This window comes from Sus scrofa, chromosome 16 (genome assembly GCF_000003025.6).
Source record: "Sus scrofa isolate TJ Tabasco breed Duroc chromosome 16, Sscrofa11.1, whole genome shotgun sequence".
Lineage (NCBI taxonomy): Eukaryota > Metazoa > Chordata > Mammalia > Artiodactyla > Suidae > Sus > Sus scrofa.
The window spans coordinates 6,195,640-6,215,680 of record NC_010458.4 but is presented as its reverse complement, the minus strand read 5'-3'; the positions used below and the strand labels follow the sequence as shown (position 1 = coordinate 6,215,680).

The following is a 20,041-nucleotide window of genomic DNA, read 5'->3' as shown; positions in this document are numbered from 1 at the left end:
GCATGCTCACTAGCGCTTATAGCGTGAGAGAATCCCGCTGAAATCCTGGGGCTTGCCAGGTGCTGAGCTGTCTCCTTTTTTATTTTTATTTTTTGTATTTTTAGAGCCACACCCATGGCATATGGAGGTTCCCAGGCTAGGGGGCAAATCAGAGCTGTAGCTGCCAGCCTACACCACAGCCACAGCAACGCGGGATCCGAGCTGCGTCTGCCAACTACACCATAGCTCATGGCAATGCCGGATCCTTAACCTACTGAGCAAGGCCAGAGATCGAACCTGCATCCTCATGAATCCTAGTCAGATTCGTTTCTGCTGTGCCATGATGGGAAATCTCTAGCTGTCTCTTAATAAGGATTCTCCCAGGATCCTCCCCCAGAAACAGCATCTACATCCAGACCCCTCAACAGAAGCACATGGCCTCGGTTCCTTCTGTGGGTAGTAGACACTTCCCAACCAAATACACACATACACACACCCACAGGCTCAGAGGACCCTGCCCTTGGGCAATGCCCTGCTGTCTGTGTCTTAAATTCTTAGCAATTTTTGAATAAGGAACCCTAATTTTTATCATGCCATGGACCCTCCAACCCCTGGAGCTGGTCCCAACCCCACTCATGGATGGCATTTGTCCTCCAGGTCCACAGTCCAGTTCTCTTAGAATGGTGCTCACTCATTTTAAAATGCCATCATTTTTAAAGACAGTATGACCCAGAAGTGGCATGAGATGTGCCCAAGTCCCATAGGAAGATAGAGAAAGTACTAGCACAAAAACCCAGGCTTCCAGCTCCAGGTCCATTTTTGTCTTTCTTGTCTTTGACACAAATTTCCCTACTGATGCTAGAGTTCTGGGGAGGTATCACAGGAGAAGCAGTTCTTAATATGAGGACACTGTGACCCAGTGGTTAGGTGTGTGCTGGCTGCCTGGATCTGTGTTCCAGCTCTGCACTTGCCTAGCTGTGTGACCTGGAGCAGGTTACTTAACCTCTCTGTGTTTCCATCTCATCTTCTTTACAAAGGAGGTGACAACAGTATTTTCCTCCTAGGGTCTTCTGAGGATCATTCCAGTAAAACAGAACTTTTTTTTTTTTTTTTTTTTTTTTTTTGTCTTTTTGCTATTTCTTTGGGCTGCTCCCGCGGCATATGGAGGTTCCCAGGCTAGGGGTCGAATCGGAGCTGTAGCCGCCAGCCTACGCCAGAGCCACAGCAACGCGGGATCTGAGCCGCATCTGCAACCTACACCACAGCTCACAGCAACACCGGATTGTTAACCCACTGAGCAAGGGCAGGGACCGAACCCACAGCCTCATGGCTCCTAGTCGGATTCGTTAACCACTGCGCCACGACGGGAACTCCAAAACAGGACCTTTTAATCAGTAATTATAGTTTCTTAGAGTTCCTGCTGTGGTGCAACAGGATTGGTGGCATCTTGGGAGTGTTGGGACACAGGTTCGATCCCCTGCCCTCACAGTGGGTTAAGGATCCAGAGTTGCCACAGCTGCAGCTTAGGTCACAACTGCAGCTCAGATCTGAGCTCTGACCCAGAAAAAAATATAATTGTGTGCATAGATGAAAAAATGTAGTTGATTCTTTCTCCATTTTTTTCTGTTCTGAAAAAAAAGGGAGGGGGGAGGGGACATAATAGGACTGAATGTTCTGGTTTTCCTCAGAGAGAAGTTGATGAGATTTTAGGTCATTAGGATTGGCTCAGGGAATGCTAAGATACTAACTAAAGAAATTAGGGTAGGTAGCTAATTAAAGTCTAGAACACTAAATAGGGATCAGGTCACACAGGAAGTTCCAATTCTCAGCATCCCACAGGGTCCTGAATCTTCTGGAAATACCTCCAGGAAAGGACAAGCCAGAAGAATCCTAACCCTAAAGAAGGGAAAAAAAAAAAAAATCAAGCTTAAATTAAAGAGACTAACCACCGTTAGCACTGATGTACACTAAGGTATTAGTACTTAGGCAATTATGCGAATGGTGACTTTAAAGTCATGATTAATATATACATGCATCCTTTTCAATGTGACAAGTCACAGACTCTTAGAAATGACTTTTAAAACCAAAGTAGGGCATAAGGAGGAACGGTTGCACAACACTGTGAATTTACTTAATGCCCTTGAATTGTACACATCTGAAATGGCTAAAACGGTTAAAAAGTAGAAGTCCCATCTGTTCACAGGAGTCCTCCCTACAGCAGCTCCCCCACTGGAACCTCCACAAGCCCCAGGCACATATTCTACTCATGGTCAAAGGGGCAGTTCTGCAGTCCTGAGTGAATGAAAACCAAACCCAGAAAATATTCTTAGGGCTTCAACTTTGCAACAAACACTTCCTGCTACTCCTCTTCTGAATTTCTGGATGAAGTTTAACTGGGGAGTATGCTGAGACAGCAAGATGAGGTGTTTCTAAAAGGTTTATAATTTGCCATTATTGAGCCGGATCAGTCATGATTTTTCTCAATGCAGTGCACGCAAAACAAAGCAAAGGATACGTAGATCGCTGAGGCTGACAACTGCCAAGGTCGTTCTTGAGTTCCCAGTTCACATTTGTGGGGATCAAAATTTTATTATTTGTTGCTTTTACATATAGTTGTCATAAGTCTTACATGGTATCTTGGGATGGAAATGCTATAAAATTTGGTTGTGATGACTGTTGTACAACTATAAATGTAATAAAATTCATGAGTAATTTTTTTAAAAAGTCTTACATGATATCACATTAATTTCCCCCCTTTCTAGACATCCTATTTCATTTTCAGTTTTTAAATGCACACGTTGTAAATTTTTAAATGTCTAACTGCCGTTCTCAGAAGTGAGGTAAATCAGCACCCCATTCCAGGCTGTCTCCTTCTGCAATTCTCTGGAGACAGACCACTACCTTGTTTAAAAAGTGAGCATTATATCAAAGAATATCATTTCAGGCATCACCTTTCCCCATAAGACATAACTACAGCCTCCAAATTCAGCATAACAAGAAGATCAACCAAGTCTGATTGATCCCTGGAGGTTGATTGATCAATTATTTTCCCCACGACTTATTCCAAATTGGACTTTTCACTGTCAACGAAGACACTTTTGAGAGACAGTCATGAATTTTTCCTGGCATCCTTATTCATTGCAACATATAACTCAAATATGCTCAACCTCTGGGCCATGGGACTACAGCCCCCCCCCCCCAAATTATACACAAAATATTGTATGGGGCAACTTTCTCTGGGAAAAGAGTCTATAGTTTCACCAGATTCTAAAAAGCCGTGGTAGGAGTTCCCGTTGTGGTACAGTGGAAACGAATCCGACTAGCATCAGTGGGTCGGATATCTAGCATTACTGTGAGCTGTGGTGTAGTTCGCAGATGTGGCTCAGATCCTGGGTTGCTGTGGCTGTGGCGTAGGCCAGCAGCTGCAGCTCCAATTCGACCCCTACCCTGGGAACTTCCAAATGCCATGGGTACGGCCCTAAAAAATAAATAAATAAATAAATGAATAAAGCAAGCACTGGTAAACCAAAAACTTAGGAATCAGTTTGAATGAGAATATCATCGCTCACACATAGCCAAGAGCAACATCACTTTTTAGAATTTCCTCTTGGACCTCATCATTCCAAACTGAATAGGGGTGAAGATTTTCTGGGTAAATGATGGGAGGCCCAGCCCACCAATGTGTCTTGTTGGGTTGGAGCCTCCTTGGAGCCCCTTTATCAGTTGGACAAGATGTTTCTGTTCAACCAGCCCTTGCTCTAGCAAATAGGAAATGAATCGTTCAGGAAAAACGAAGCTCTTTAAGAGCCCTGAATTGATGAACAGTTTCAGATAAGTCTCATTTTCCAGAAATCCCATGCCTGGACATATGCCCAGAGAAACCATAATTTGAAAAGATAAATGCACGCCAATATTCATTGCAGCACTATTTACAATAGCCAAGCTATGGAAGCAACCTAAACGTCCATCAACAGAGGACTGGATAAAGATGATGTGATACATATATAAAATGGAGTATTACTCAGCCATAAAAAAGAATGAAATAATGCCACTTGCAGCAACATGGATGGACCTAGAAATGATCATACTAAGAAGGTCAGGCAGAGAAAGACAAATGTCATATGATGTCACATATGTGGAATCTAATAAAAATGATAAAAATAGGAGTTCCCATTGTGGTTCAGCAGGTTAAGAACACAACTTTGTCTCTGTGAGGATGTGGGTTCGATCCCTGACCTTGCTCATTGGGCTAAGGATCTGGCATTGCCATAAGCTGAAGCATAGGTTGCAGATGCAGCTCAGATCCAGTGTTGCTGTGGCTATGGCATAGGCTGGCAGCCGCAGCCCTGATTTGACCCCTAGCCAGAGAACTTCCGTATGCCACAAGTGTGGCATTTTTAAAATGACGCAAATGAACTTATTTACAAAATAGAAACGAACTCACAGATTTCAGATTTCAAAACCAAACTTAGAGTTACCATAGGGGAAATCATGGAGGGGGGGTAGGAATTAGGAGGATGGGAACAACATACACACACTACTGTACAAAAAAGATAATTAACAAGAACCTTCTGTACAACACAGGGAAATCTACTCAATACTTTGTAATAAACATACGGGAAAAAAGAATGGATCTATGCATATGGGAAACTGATTCACCTTGCTGTACACCTGAAACAAATACAACATCGCTAGTCAATTATACTCCAATAAAATTCTTAAAAAGCAAGAATCATTTCGTGGTAAGTGGATGCCTCAGTAAGAAACCACTTAACAGAAGCCTGTTCATCTAGGAGTTAGAGGGCTGAGATAGGTTTCAATTTCCATCCGTCCCTGACTCAGATGCATCATCTGTGCGGTGGGACTCCCACCCACTTCCTCCACAACCACGAACCATCTCCACAACTTATCTCTTAGCCCTGAAACTTGATAGTCATCAAAGCCAATCTTAAAAGGGGAAAAAGATTGCAAAAGGACTGCTGTAGAATCAGCACCTGGAAGGCAGGAGTCAGCACTGGAGAGCAGGAATTTGAGATGGGTGGTTTTTCTCCTGAAATTCCTATGTTGAAACTCTATTCCCCAGTGCGATGGCTTTTGGGGAGGGGGACTTTTGGGAGGTAATTATGTCATGAGGGTAGAGCCTTCTTTATAAGATTAATACTTTTATGATGAGAGACATGAGAGAGCTGGCTTTTCTCTCTGCACTTTGCTGCTAGAGTAAACAGCAAGAGGACAGCCATCTCCAGACCAGAAGAGGGTTCTCAACCAATCTGGCAACCTGACCTCAAAATTCCCAGCCTTCCAAACTGTGAAAAAAAAGGAGTTCCCTGGTGGCTCAGCAGGTTCAGGATCTGATGTTGTCACTGCTGGCTAGAGCTGTCAATCCCTGACCTGGGAATCTCCACATGCCACAGGGGTGGCCAAAAGACAAAAATTAAAAATTAAAAAAGAGGAATTGTGAGAAATAAATTTCTGTATTTAAGCCACCCAATTTCTGTTATGGTATTCTGCTATGGCAGCTCAAACCCACTAAGACGGTGGTTTAGAAAAGCCTGGACGTCTCTCTTTTGGCATCAGCTACTGGAATCCAGACTCTTGCAAAAGATGGACTGAGTCCAGGCCTGGAGCCTGAGAAAAGAACGCTAACACTGCTGGTTGAGATTAAGGATTCCCACTATCTCCTACTCTTTCTTGTCTATTTTTCTCCCTCCTATTTTTTGAAGGTAAAATGTATTATAATTTATTTTATATGACCTCAACATGGACGTTCCCAGGCCAGGAATCAAATCTGAGCCACAGCAGCAACCTATGCTACAGCTGTGCCAACACCTTTTAACCCACTGTGCCAAGGTGGGATTCAAACCCACGCCTCAGCAGCCACCCAAGTGGCTGCAGTCAGATTCTTAAGCCACTTCTCCACAGCAGGAACTCTTCTTGCTCCCTTTTAAATATTTTAAGTACCCTGTGGGTTTAAATCCTGGTTCCAATTCTTTTACTTACTGTCATTCAGTTTCTCTGGGCCTTTTATTTCTTCAACTGGGAATAATATTTACCCCACAGAGGTGCAATAAAGGATTGCACCTCTGTGAGGTAAATAAATAACTTCCAGCAGAAATTCCCATTGTGGTGCAGTGAAAACCAATCCAACTAATATCCATGAGGATTTGGGTTCGATCCCTGGCCTTGCTCAGTGGGTTAAGGATCTGGCATTGCCATGAGCTGTGGTGTAAGTCACAGACACAGCTCAGATTCCATGTTGCTGTGGCTGTGGCATAGGCTGGCAGCTGTAGCTCTGATTCAACCCCTAGCCTGGGAACTTCCATGTGCCGCAGGTGTGACCCTAAAATGCAAAATGGATAGGATAGCATAGCATAGCATAACAGACTAGAACACTTCCAGCCAATGCCATGAAAATTAAGTACCAGGGTGTTCCTTCCACCTGGACAGTCCCACCCATCCCTCTGCCCACTGCCTTTTTCCTATCTAATCTCGACTCATTTTTCAGACATGGATTTACATGTAACTTCCTTGGAGAGATCTTCCAGAAACTCTAGTCTCCATAAGGTTGCTTCTGGCACTAACCTATGGCTCCGTAATGTCTTGCTACGTTTCTCCTGGAGAGCTGTCAACAAAATGATTTGTAGGTTGCTGTAAACAAATTTGTTTACTCTCCCTTATCCTCCCTACTACAATAAGCTCCATGAAGCCAGAGATTAAACCTTCTGAATTGTCTCCCCAGAGGTGAGCAGGGTATCTGGTATTTATAGTTGATTAATAACTACTGGTTGCAAGAGTCAGTGAAGGAATCAATATGAGGACCTCTTAGTGAGCACCTGGCAGTTGTATGAGCCTTAGTCTATATATTCCAGTTGGTTCTATATATCCCAATTACTCTTCCTTAACATTCTCCTCCCAATAGTCTCAGGGGAATAACATTATTTTTCCATTCGGTGCTGTGTCCATTTGTGCTGAACACACATTCAAAAAATCATCATATTCAACCAGAATATTTGTTTCTCCTAAGTCAGTCCAGTGTGTTTTAATTTCTTTGTCCTTAAAAAATGTTTTGGGGGAGTTCCCATTGTCGATCAGTGGTTAATGCACCCGACCCGACAAGTATCCATGAGGTTGCAGGTTCGATCCCTGGCCTCTCTCAGTGGGTTAAAGAACCAGCATTGCCGTGAGTTGTGATGTAGGTCGCAGACATGGCTGGGATCTGGCGTTGCTGTGGCTGTGTTGCAGCTCCAATACGACCCCTAGCCTGGGAACTTCCATATGCCGCAGATGTGGCCCTAAAAAAAAATATTTTGGGAACTGTTATGAACAGATGCAGGTGACTGACAGGAGACCTTTGTACCCTCAGCACACGGGGTGCACCTGGGAGCCCGAGGGGCACCGATGGACCCTGGAGCCTGGCCTGCAGGATGTTATGACCCCCAGCTTCCTCCAGGGTGGAGGTTTTGCTTCCACCATCTGTGAGGTTGTCTTATCGCAATATAACGAAATGATAGCCTCAGCTTGTAATGAGGGGGTTTTCACTGGGTCCAACACCCAGGGCTGTAATCAGGTGAGGGAAATGCAAATGATTCAAAGCAGACCGAAGCTCCATGGATTCCATCAGCTTACTGGCAGGACGAAACAATGAGCTGGTCTCTGACCCTTTCTCTGTTCTAATCTGTTTCTCTACCCTTTTAAGATTGTACCTATTTTTTTCTACACGGAAATGTAGAAATAATTTGCTAAATGAATGATCCAGCTCCCGACCCCTCCAGAAATCGTCTCCATTCATGATCATCCACCAAGTCCTCAAGAAATTGCCCTCCTCTTTTCCTACAGAGAGAAGTTATTTTGAAATTTTCTCAAGTAATAGTTGACTAATTTAGTCCCTATAGGTGCAATGGACAGTGTAGATATAAAGAAATCCATCTTGAGCTAGAACTTGAGTTGGAGCTCATTCAGGTTCACTATCAACATTAACAAAAGTAAATAAAAACAGTCTAGCATCTTAACAGCAAAGCAGATGTGTACGCTTACAAGGAAAAAACTTGTTTCTTTGATAAACTTATCTCAATAATCATTTCATAATATAAATCAAATCATCATGCTATACCCCCTTAAACTTACGCAGTTCTGTAAGCCAAATGTATCTCAACAAAAGTGGAAGAAAAAAAACTAAATGTATGAGCTTGAACAAGGTTTAAAATCCATTAAGTCTCAGTTTATACACCCATAAAATGAGGACAATAATTTAATTAATATAAAGTTACTTGGTTCCATCAATAATTGATACAGGTTGGCTATTATTATAATTGCCATCATCCTCATCATTGCTAAATGCCTACAGCTCAAAGGACACAGCCTGAATGAGGAATGTGGCCATTATTCATTTTACAGTATAGAATGAACTAGCAGCTGCCTTACTTTTTCAACTAAATAAACCACTGTCCATTATTAAATTCCAAGAGCTCAAGCTCATCACAGTCTAGAGTGAGAAAGAGGAAATATTTTAGTTTAACTGGTTGTGCAGAATTTAGCAAAAAAGCATGGATATCTGTGGGAAGGGGTGGGTGTAGGATTCTAAGAACAGCTCTACAAGTCAACACTTACGACATGAAAATAGCCCCGCAGATTGTCAGTGCTTTGTTCCCACATAATTTTAGTTCTACAAGTTTAGTTCTACAAATATTACCAGATAGCGTAGGTTGACACTAAGCTCCCAAAGACCGCATTCTTACAAAACAGTTTTGAATTCTCAGTGGAAGTCATGGCCACTTGAGGCATCTTCACTGACCTATGTGGGTTTGGTTGACAGCAGCTCATAGGCATTTTTAGACTTCCTGTCCAAATGGGGCTGAGTACATCGAGCCTGGAGTCAACTGTCCGCCTTCTACATTCTATCAGGAGAAAAAACAACGATTTTAATTTTATGCGTCAAATTGTTGGGCCATGGGGTGCCTAGATATTTGATCAAACATTGTTTTGAATATTTCTGGGAGTTTGGGATGAGTTTAATATTTAAATCAGTAGACTGACTAAAGCACATTGCCCTCCTTAAGGTGGGTGGGCCTTAGCCAATCCACTCAAGGCCTGAATGGGATGAAAGTTCCCCTGAATAGCACCTGAACGAGAAGGAATTTCTCCCACCTGACAGCCTTCACGCTGGGACATTAGTTTTCCCTGCCTTTGGTTTAGAATCGAAGCACTATTGAGATTGTTAGCATTTGGACTGGATCTTCAGTATCAGTTCTTCTGGTTTTCAGGGCTTCAGACTTGAACTAGAATGACATCATTGGCTCTCCTGGGTCTCTTGCTTACCTCCTGGAGGTCTTGAGACCTTGAAGCTTCCATAATTGCATGAGTCAATTGCTTATAAGATATATAAGGTATATAGGATATAAGATATATAAGATACCTTGTAAGATTATCTAGATAGATAGATATAGACAGACAGACAGACAGACATATCCTGGCCAGAGTCATCTTTCTCTTTCATCCCCCGCCTTGACACTGAGCAGAACAGGCCCAGGGATCTTCCCTTTTGTGTCCAAGGATCACTATGTTCCCAGCCTTATCAGTCTTAAGTAGAATGTCAAAAACACAACTCAGCTTTCCAAACTGCCAACACTGGTTGGGACAGGCACACTAAGACTTAAGAGGTGACCCAGAATCAACTGGGTTTATTATACCATATTTATAATAATTATCTTTGTGGCTTTTGCCCTCCCCCCCCCCCCCACTTCACTCTATCGGTTTCATTTGGGTGCTTATGGTAAGTGCTTGGGCACAAGGAGAAAAGTTATATAACCTAAAGCTGTCAATCACCTTGTCAATCAAATGATGCAGGACACAGGGAAGGACTTTCCACTACTCTGAAAAACAGCCATCTCCTCACTTCTGGGTTGCTTCTGGTTTCCAGCTAGACAGCCCTCTCTCTTCTCTTTGGGAGCCACATTTAGCTTGCTTTGCTAAATAAAATGTCTGTTGCTTGAAACTGCTCTATGTCTCTCATTTGAATTCTTCCCTTTGAGGGAAAAAGGGTTGAAGAATTGTAACACCTGTATACAATATACACACATACATCCTATGGTTCTGTTTCTCTGCAGAATGCTTCCTAACACAACCTCATGCCCTGCTTATCCTATAGCCAGACAGTTGCTCAAACACAGCCTGTCAATCCTCTGAGTAATCCACACTCCATGTCTCTTTCTGCCCGGGGTGCCCGTTTCCATTTTCCTGGATATACTCACCCTCCAAGACCCAACTCAAGGGTAAACTGCTCCTGGACCCCTCCCACAAGCCCCTCAGCCAAAATTAATTGCTCCATTCTTATTTCTGTCAAGAACTGTATAAGCTCCTCTGTTATAAAAATTATGATAGTTACATGCATGCCTGGTCCTAAAATTCTGGATCAGTAGTGAGCTGATAAATATTTACCACGGAGTTGACCACTGGGCACCCCTCTGTATTCCCAGAAGCTAGCACAGAGGTGGAAAATGGTAGATGTCCATTCTAGACTGCTCTCATGTTTTCCTAAAGTGGTCCCATTCAGGTTCAGCTTTTGGCAGTTTCATGAAAATGAGTGTCTTTGGAAATTTATCCTTAACTCAATATTTATGAGAACTGTTCCCCCAGCTATCGGCTCTAATCTCAGTCCATTTCCTGTTCACTTTTTCCCCCCTCTTATCCCCAACCCCAAAATGAAGAAAGGATGGGAAGGACTTTTGATCACTTTATTCCTTTTAGGTGTTACCATGTCATTTCAGATAAACAAGGATGCTTTTGGGATCCAGGACAAAGGGAGAGGAAGTAACAGCACCAAATGGCTGCGAAAGAGGAGCTGGCTTGACAGGAAGTAAGGAAGATGGTAAATGACGATGTGAAAGAAAAAAGGACCCAGGCGTACTGACCGGAATTAGAAGTTGGGAAAGAAAACAGTTTTGTAGTGTTTTGTTTTGGTTTTTTTTGTCTTTTGTCTTTTTGTTGTTGTTGTTGCTATTTCTTGGGCCGCTCCCGAGGCATATGGAGGTTCCCAGGCTAGGGGTGGAATCGGAGCTGTAGCCACCGGCCTACGCCAGAGCCACAGCAACGCGGGATCCGAGCCGCGTCTGCAACCTACACCACAGCTCAGGGCAATGCCGGATCCTTAACCCACTGAGCAAGGGCAGGGACCGAACCCGCAACCTCATGGTTCCTAGTCGGATTCGTTAACCACTGAGCCACGACGGGAACTCCAGTTTTGTAGTTTTAAGCCTCACTTCCACTTATGCAGTTTGGCTCCCAGTCTTGAAGGATCAGATATAGATGGATCCCGAATTGACACTACAGGCTCCCTGCAAGCTCTTCAAACTCTTCTTTTTACTCTCATTCAGCCTAATTGATAAATCCCATACTTTTGATGTCCCACAAATGTTCAAAAATAACACAGCCCCGTCAATGCAGTTAAGAATCAGAAAAGTTTATCAGAAAGACTTTAGGAACTAGAACTAAAGGTGAAATACTCTTGTCTGGGAAAGGGTGAATTTAGCATGCTTGCAAATCTTGTCGTCTTGGCTGAATTGGAAACAAACCACTATCAGCTCCCCAGAGCTCGCCCTTATCCCTAGCCTCTGCCACCTGGGTCACATCTTCTTACAGTCTTGGCAATGCTCCCAGAAGTAAGGTAGTGTGCACTATTGACCCCATTTGTCCAAACTGCAATTTTTTGTTTGTTCGTTTTCGTCTTTGTCTTTTTGACTTTTTAGGGCTGCACCCAAGGCATATGGAGGTTCCCAGCCTAGGGGTCCAATTGGAGCTGTAGCCGCTAACCTACACCACAGCCATAGCCACAGCAATGCAGGATCCAAGCCTCATCTTAGACCTACACCACAGCTCACGGCAACGCCAGATCCTTAACCCACTGAGCAAGGCCAGGGATTGAACCCATGTCCTCATGGATGCTAGTCCGGTTTGTTAACCACTGAGCCACGATGGGAACAACCAAACTGAAGTTTTAAATTGTTCCAGCATCAAATACCAAGGTCCAAAAATTGGAGTCCAGCTGAGCACTAGGAACCAGAACATTAAGCAAGAGACCCCCTTCAGATCAACACTGCCAGAGTCCAGCCCAGGACCAATCTCGATATCTTTTTTGATGACAGATTTAAAAAAAAAAAAAAGTTTCCCCTGAAAGTAATTATCCTTTCTATCTCTTCCTCTTTGATTATCGTCTTAGATGATATTTAGTACAGCAATCATTTTTGTCTTAATTACTGAGTAGTATCCTTTGCATGAATATATTACAGTTTATTTATTCTCTTATGGATGAACACCTAGACTCTCAAATTTGAGGTTATTACAAATAGATATTCTGCAAATACACTTACATAATTTTTTATAGACATATTTTCATTTCTCTTGGGTAAATATCTAGACTTGGAGTTTTTGTTTGTTAAGTTAGATGTGTGCTTGGCGTACAAGAAACTGTCAGATCTTTTCCCAACATGCTGGTACCACTTTACATTCCCTTCAACAATATGTGTGAGTTCCAGGTGCCCCATATTCTTACCCTAACATCTCGTTTTGCCAGTCTTTTTTTATTGTAGCCATTGTGATGTTTGTGTAATGGGACATGTGACTTTTTAAAGTACTCATTCTATACTTTTTGCGTAGATCTTACTAGCTAACCCCAACTTAGTGTCAGGTTTCTGTAAATTTTTCACTGAAAGCACTAAATTTGGGGGAGAACCATCCCATTAAAAGATAAGCTCCATGAAGACCGGTATTTATGGACCTAGCTCATTGTAGGAGCTTAGTAATATTTGTTGAATGATATGAATAAGTGAATGGTTGGGCATGCTCAGACTCACTGAAATAAGGACAGAGGAAGACTGCATCGGTGAGCATATCTGTGTATTCTCCTTCCCGTTTCTTCCCTGTCATGCGGCCAGTAGCCTTTCTCCTCCCTCTGGTGTCCCTTGTGACACCCAAAGATGTCGTCTACCATGAGGATCATTCTCTTATTTTTGTAATTGCCAATGGCTGAACTGAAGTATTCGGGGGGACCCTTTACCTAGGTCTCATCAGTTTCACATGTAAAACAAAGGGGGTAAGTTATCCTCAATTTTCCTAGCACTAAAGTATAGTAATCGTGAATCCTTCCTTGCTCCATCTAAAGTCAGGATTCCCATGATAGCCTTGCTTGTTTTTTTTTCACTCTTTTCTTTGCGGAGCTATGCATTTGGAACTGGGGCTCAGGATTTTCTAAGAGGTCTGTGTGCACTGGGAAATTTAGTTTAGAAAATAAATAACATTGGGTACATTTCTGGCTACCAAATAACCTGAATTCCTTAGGTTGTCTTTGAACTAAGTTCTTTCCGTCTTTGTCAGATTTCATGGTTGAATGCTCTTCTCTCAATGTAAAAGAAAATGACTTCTGGTTTTCTATTGGAATAAACAAACATTGTTATTTTTAGTAAGAGTTAATGGAATAGTAATAAATTTGGTATTTATTTTAAATGTTCCCAATGCTCCACTTATGTCCCACAGCTTGCTTCCTAATTCTAGCGAGGGCAAAGTTTACAAATCCAATGACCTCATAAGCAACCTTCAATGTGTAAGTCATCAGAAACCATCACAAGGGTTAAGTAAAAATGTTTAAGGCTTGCAAATTCAAAGGGTGATATGAAGCAATAGAAGGGGCAAGTGATGTTTAAGAACTGTGAGAAAAAAGAGAAGTATATGAATAACTTCAATATGCAAATTATCTTTAAAATATGTTAAAATGCTGCTTCTAAAAATATTTTCTTGGTAAAGATGGCAACCTGTGTTCCTGGCAATTGGTGGCAGGATGATTGGAGTTTTGGTTTTGAGTGAGATGCCCCCTGTCTGAGTGGGCAGAGTGGAGCCCAAAGGGTAATTCTTATTTTTAAAGTCAGAGACTGCTGTGAAATGTCTGAAAACTTGCTTTGGGGCCTATAAAATGATCACTTTTTGTAATTTTTCTCTGAGTGATTAGGAAGAATGGGTGGTTTCTAATTCTTTTTCTATTCGTAAGTCCTATTTTTATCCATTAAATCAAGCATGGTAATTGGGTCATTTTTATCTTTACTAATTGTTTTTTGTTGCTTAATCAATCAACAATAGTTGAAAGTTTTAATTATTTACTTAATTATACTTTACTGAATTTTACTTAATTATAATTAAATAAGATTTAATATAATTTAATAATTATTACAAGGTTTTTTTGGACAAATTATGGATACATACATGCAATCCCTAAATATTCATTCTTGAAAAGATGGCTAATTATCCTCACAAACCTGGACTTCCTCTCATTGTATCACTTTGTCACTGGGAAGCAGTTGGCAACCAGGGACTAGATTCCCAGCCTCCCTTGAAGCTGTACCAATAGAGCTCACTGGTGGAACATGGGCAGAAATAATCTGTCTCTTCCTGCCCCGGCTGGTAAGAAGCAATGTACCTTCTCCTCCATTTTCATCCTGCTAGCCTGATGGAGCTAAGCATAGGGACCTTGGAAGGCACACATTAAAGAAAGTGGAGCCACAAGTTGCAAGGAGTCTAGGTCCCTGAATCATCTTTGGAGGAGAGCCACCCACCACTCAAGAACATCCAGTCTGAACTATACATGAGTAAGAAATAAAACATACTATGACAGCGCCCTTGCACATATTTTGGGTTTGTTTGTCGCAACAGCCAGCATTATCCTTTCTAAAACATTATTCCTATTTTAAGCCAAAATACATTACTGTCCGTAGTGGTATGAGCTTAATTTCTGATCCTGAAAGTAAGTTATTTCAGAACAATAAGCAACAAAGCTATCTGTTAATTGCAAAAGTTATAAATAAATAAACATATAAGAGAGTATTAATTTTTTACATAATAACCATTCTGTCCTTCCTGTCTAGGCATCTGTGAGCCTCCATAATGTTCTATTTTTCCCTCAAATTATTTTAGCATTACCTAATCTCACTATTCATTCGATCCTCTACCATCATCTTTTCCTCAATTAAATGCTCATGCTAAGGATATTCCTAATACGTAGATCTCACAATTCCTCAATTTCCTCTTTAATAGTTTTCATCCCCATTCCATTTTAGATATTGCGAAAAACAGGCAATCACTTATTGCCAAGGGGAAAGGGGGTGGGGGGTGGGATGCTTTGGGAGATTAAGATTAGTAGATGCAAATTATCATATACAGAATGGATGAACAGCAAGATCCTACTGTGTAGCACAGGGAAATATATTCAATATCCTATGACAAAACATAGTGAAAAAATATGAAAAGGAATATATATGTATGTGTATATATATACATATTCTTATCTGAATCACTTTGCTGTACAGTAGAAATGAATATAACATTGTAAATCAACTATGCTTTAATAAAAAAAATTTTTTAAAGATAGGCAACCACTCAAATCTATCAATCACCAAAATATCATACTCTAGTATCTTTGTCTTCTTTCTTCTCCCTTATCTTGTTCTGAGTATAGTATGTTTTATCGTTATGAATTCTGGTCTTTCACCGCATCATTATTTTCCACGTCTATACTTCCAATCATAAATGCTGAGCTTATAGCTCACCCCAATTGCTATTATACTAAAGGCCGAGGAACAGATATAAGAATGAGATCCTGAATACCCTCAATCACGGGCCTCTAAAGAGGAAAGAGAGTTGTGATAAATATCCACGATGATGCAGTATTGGAGAAATGTTTCTAACTCCTTTCTCTACCTCTTTCCTTCTACAAGACAAAGAGGGAGAGTGCTTTATCCAGATGACCCCAAGTCCAGAGTCCTCTCTCCAGTTCTATTCCCATGCTGGGGGTACATCTGGCTCATAGCTGCAGGCCTGCTCTCTTTCTGGAAACAAACCTGGAGGTCCATGCCCACAGCTCGCTCTCTCTCTCTTGTGGGCAGCAATGGTGTGAGGCAGCGATTGCCCACTATGGAATCAGCATTGCTCCAAGCTGGATCTGAGGCCTAGACTCAGGAGGCTGTTTTTTGTTACTGTTGTTGTGTTCTTGTTTGTTTTTTAGGGCCACACCTGTGGCATGTGGACGTTCCCAGCCTAAAGGTTGAATCAGAGCTGCAGCTGCCAGCCTATGCCACAGCCATGATAATGCCAGATCCAAGTCGCATCTGCAGCCTCTGCTGCAGGTTGTGGTAATGCCAGATCCTTAACCTGCTGAGCCAGGCCAGGGATCAAACCTGCATCCTCAAGGATACTAGTCAGGTTCTTAACCTGCTGAGCCACAATGAGAATGCCCTCAAGGGGCTGTTTCTACATAGGTTTAGGGTAGGGATATTAGGATTTAGTGAATAATTTCCTGAGTCAAGGTAGATCTAGCCTGCATGCCCCAACAAAGCAAAGCAGAAGTCTTGCATGTGGACGTAGAAGGTATATGCCAGTACAAAACACAGAGCCTGGCCAGAATATATAGCCTAGAGGAGACACAGATATAAAAATCAATAGTTATGGAGTTCCCGTCATGGCACAGCAGAAATGAATCCAACTAGGAACCATGAGGTTGCGGGTTCGATCCCTGGCCTTGCTCAGTGGGTTAAGGATCTGGTGTCGCTGTGAGCTGTGGTGTAGGTGACAGATGTGGCTCAGATCCTGCATTGCTATGGCTGTGGCATAGGCCAGCAGCTACAGCTCCGATTAGACCCCTAGCCTGGGAACTTCCATATGCCTCGGGTGTGGCCCTAAAAAAAAAAAAGGAAAAAAAAAAAAAAAAAAAAAAAAACCACAACAAGAAAGTAGTTATGTAGCACCTGTGTGTGCACAAGTGCACATGTTAAATGTGATAATGGCATATGTATTCATTGCTGTGGAAATAAAAAAAGAGAACCGATGAGATAAAACTCCTTTTCCCCAGGGATGAGTAGAGAATAGGAAAGAAGAAAAGATCCAGAAAGTTTTCCAAGATGAATAATGTCTATGTTGAAGCTTCAGAACATGAAAAAGTTAGCCAGCAAAAAATGTGAGGAGGACTTCCTGGGCAAAGGAACAACGTGTACAAAATATGGAATCAAGGGAAATCGCAGCATTTTCAAGTATTTTAAGTAGTTTGGACATGATAAGTATATTTGACAGGGAGTGGTAAAATAAAAAAATGAAGAAACAGAGGCCAATTCACAGAGACTTTTAGAACCAAATTGTTTCAACTTTTGGTCTTGAATCATTGCTAGAATCAATTTAGTGAGTCATGACCTTTTTAAAATGGAAAACATCAGAGTGTTTTCGCATTTAGTAAATTTAAATATTTTTTCATGAAAAGGGTAGAAAGGTTGGTCCCTGTGTGTGTTTACCAGCTCATTGTATAAAATGTATTTATTATAAAGTGGTGGCTCTTCTCTGGGGGATTCCCCATTGAAAATGCTGGCTCTCCACCTTGAAGGCACCCACTGCAGTCACATGCCCTGCTCCAAGATGCACAGCTGCCAATCAGCTTATGTGGTGCCTCACTCTGTATCTACCTAGCTAGCTATTTAGTGTATGAAAGTAGTAATCACTATACTCCCTAGTGTATTTTACATTTTAAAGATAAGTTTCTGCCCCTGATTCTGACTTATAACTCAGGGCATATCTTTTGGTTGCCAACAGATGAACAGCTCACCAACAATAATATCATTTTCTTTTCATAATTACAACCAATCTGTAGATTAGCACAGGAAATTATTTAGACAGTGTTTTATTTAGGCACTTTAATAATTTTTAAATCATCATGCCTCAGAATTAGACCTTTTTAAATAGCCAAAGATCATCAGATACTTGAAGAAAGCCTCCAAGACAAAAGACAAAGGCCAATATCAACAAACAAAAAAAAAACCCAAAGAAGAACAGAGACAATCCTGAGAACAGAATGCATTCCGTAAACTGAAATTAATATACTTAGGAAAGAGAAAAGAAGCTATTAAACAAAGAACAAATTTAACTCCATACTGGATCTCTAATGCTTGTGATCTGTTGCATATGCTTAGTCATGTTGGTGCTGCATCTTTTGCTAAAGAATATTGCCTATAGCCTGAAATATACAGGATAGTGCATTTTCAAGGTTTGACCTTTAAAGGCATAATACTCTTCCCTTCAGATAGAAAGTTGCAAAACAGAGAATAACATTTGTCTTATTGGAGGTTTATAGGAACATTGTGACCAGACCTCTGTGGACAGCTGCAAGAACAAAGGATTCTGGCACCAAGAAGTTTGCAACAGGAATCCCCATTGTGGCTTGGCAGTTAGCAAACTCCACTAGCATCCATAAGGACATGGGTTTGATCCCTTGCCTTGCTCAGTGGGTTAAGGATCCAGCATTGCTATGAGCTGTGGTGTAGGTCACAGACTCAGCTTGGGACCTGAGTTGCTGTGGCTGTGTCTGTGGCTGGTGGCTACAGCTCCAATTGGAACCTCCATATGCCACAGGTGTGGCCCCAAAAAGACCAATTTAAAAAAAAAAGAAGAAGTTTACAACAACAAGCCACACCCCCTCCCTTTTTAGTATGAAAAAAAGCCTGATTTCTAACTTGGGTAAGATGTTCTTTGGGCCATTAGTCCACCATCTTCTTGGTCTGTGTGCTGGCTTTTGCAATAATATCACTCACTATTCCTTGCCCCAACACCTCCTCTCTCAATGATCAGTGAGCATTACCAGCCTGGACTTGGCAACATTATCAAACAATTTTAAAAATGGAACCATTAGAGAAGGAAAAAGAGATGTTGCAAACAAAAAAGATGATTGGGGAAAAATTACTCAGAAGATGTCTTGAAAGATAAAGTTGAAAAATATCCCCAAACCAGATAAACAATGCTGAAACTGCTATACATGTGTAAGTGGAATTGAACAATTAAAGAAATGAGAGGCAGATGGTGGGAGCCAGGTCTCTCTCTGTTGGAGTGGGAGGTTACAAACAAGGGAAGGAGGCTAGAATAATCCATGTGGTACTAGATTAGAGTTGGAGAGATCAGTATGAACTAATGTTTAGGTTCATTTATAGATGGATACATATAAAAATACTTGTAGAGGTATAAAAGGGTTCAATATGCATATATATTTCCTTGATCTGTTGGCTGAGAGGACCACCTAGAAGCAATGACATTTCAGTAGAACAAGCGCACCTCACAACCAGATATCTGTTTCTAGTACAGAGATAAAAAAAGAATTCTTCAATTAAAAAAATTATGCTCCTCATAGAAATGGCTGATTCTAGCACTGGTGCAGGTAATGTACAAGATGAAACTGGGACATCTTATGGTGCTGGAAAATGGAAAATGCTTTAAAAAGGACATGAAATAGTTATGTCAAAAGGACAGTAGTCAACTGAAAGAGATCTCAATGACCAAATCTGAAATAATTTAAGTAACAAAATAAAGTAATATTGGAGTTCCCATCCTGCCTCAGCAGAAATGAATCTACATAGTATCCATGAGGAGACAGTTTCCATCCCTGTCCTCAATCAGGAGGTTGCTGTGGCTACAGTTTAGGCTGGCAGCTGCAGCTCCGATTTGACCCCTAGGCTGGGAACCTCCATATGACATGGGAGCAGCCCTAAAAAGACAAAAAACAAAGCAAAATAAAACAAAAAACAAAATGAAGTAATATTGGATTATAATCCAAATGAGTAAATAAATGAGTACATTCTATCATAGATATTATAGATGAGATAGATGGATAGACAGACAGACAGATAGGAGACAAACCTCTCATGCAAAATTCCAGATTAATTTATGTGCATATTCCACTCTTAGGTAGGTGAAGGAGCATAACTAACCCTTAAGTTTCTTCCAGAGTATATAACATGAAAGGGAGTAAATTTTGTGTGTAAAAGTCATGCAAAAAAAGCAAAAAAACCAAACCAAACCCTCTGTCCTTCCTATCTTGTCCTCTCTGGGTTTCCAGAACCTTTAATCTGACAAACACTACCTCGGGCAGAAGTGATTAAAGTTAATATCAAGAGTGATAAGTCATGTCTCTTCCAAGAATTCATAACTCCAGTCAAATCATAATAACATCATATGATATTAGTTGAGGGACATTCTACAAAATACTTGAGCAGTACTC

General features: G+C 41.3%; 1 long non-coding RNA gene across 2 annotated transcripts in view; it reads right to left on the bottom strand.

The window, feature by feature from the left end:
- The window catches only part of LOC102167708, a 43,680-nt gene continuing 25,198 nt past the window's right edge, over positions 1,560-20,041 (bottom strand). For both annotated transcript variants that reach the window (XR_308345.3, XR_002339623.1), the window contains 2 exons: positions 8,771-8,873; positions 1,560-1,875 (listed from right to left, as the gene is read on the bottom strand). This is a non-coding gene — a long non-coding RNA (uncharacterized LOC102167708). The remainder of the gene's footprint in view (positions 1,876-8,770; positions 8,874-20,041) is intronic.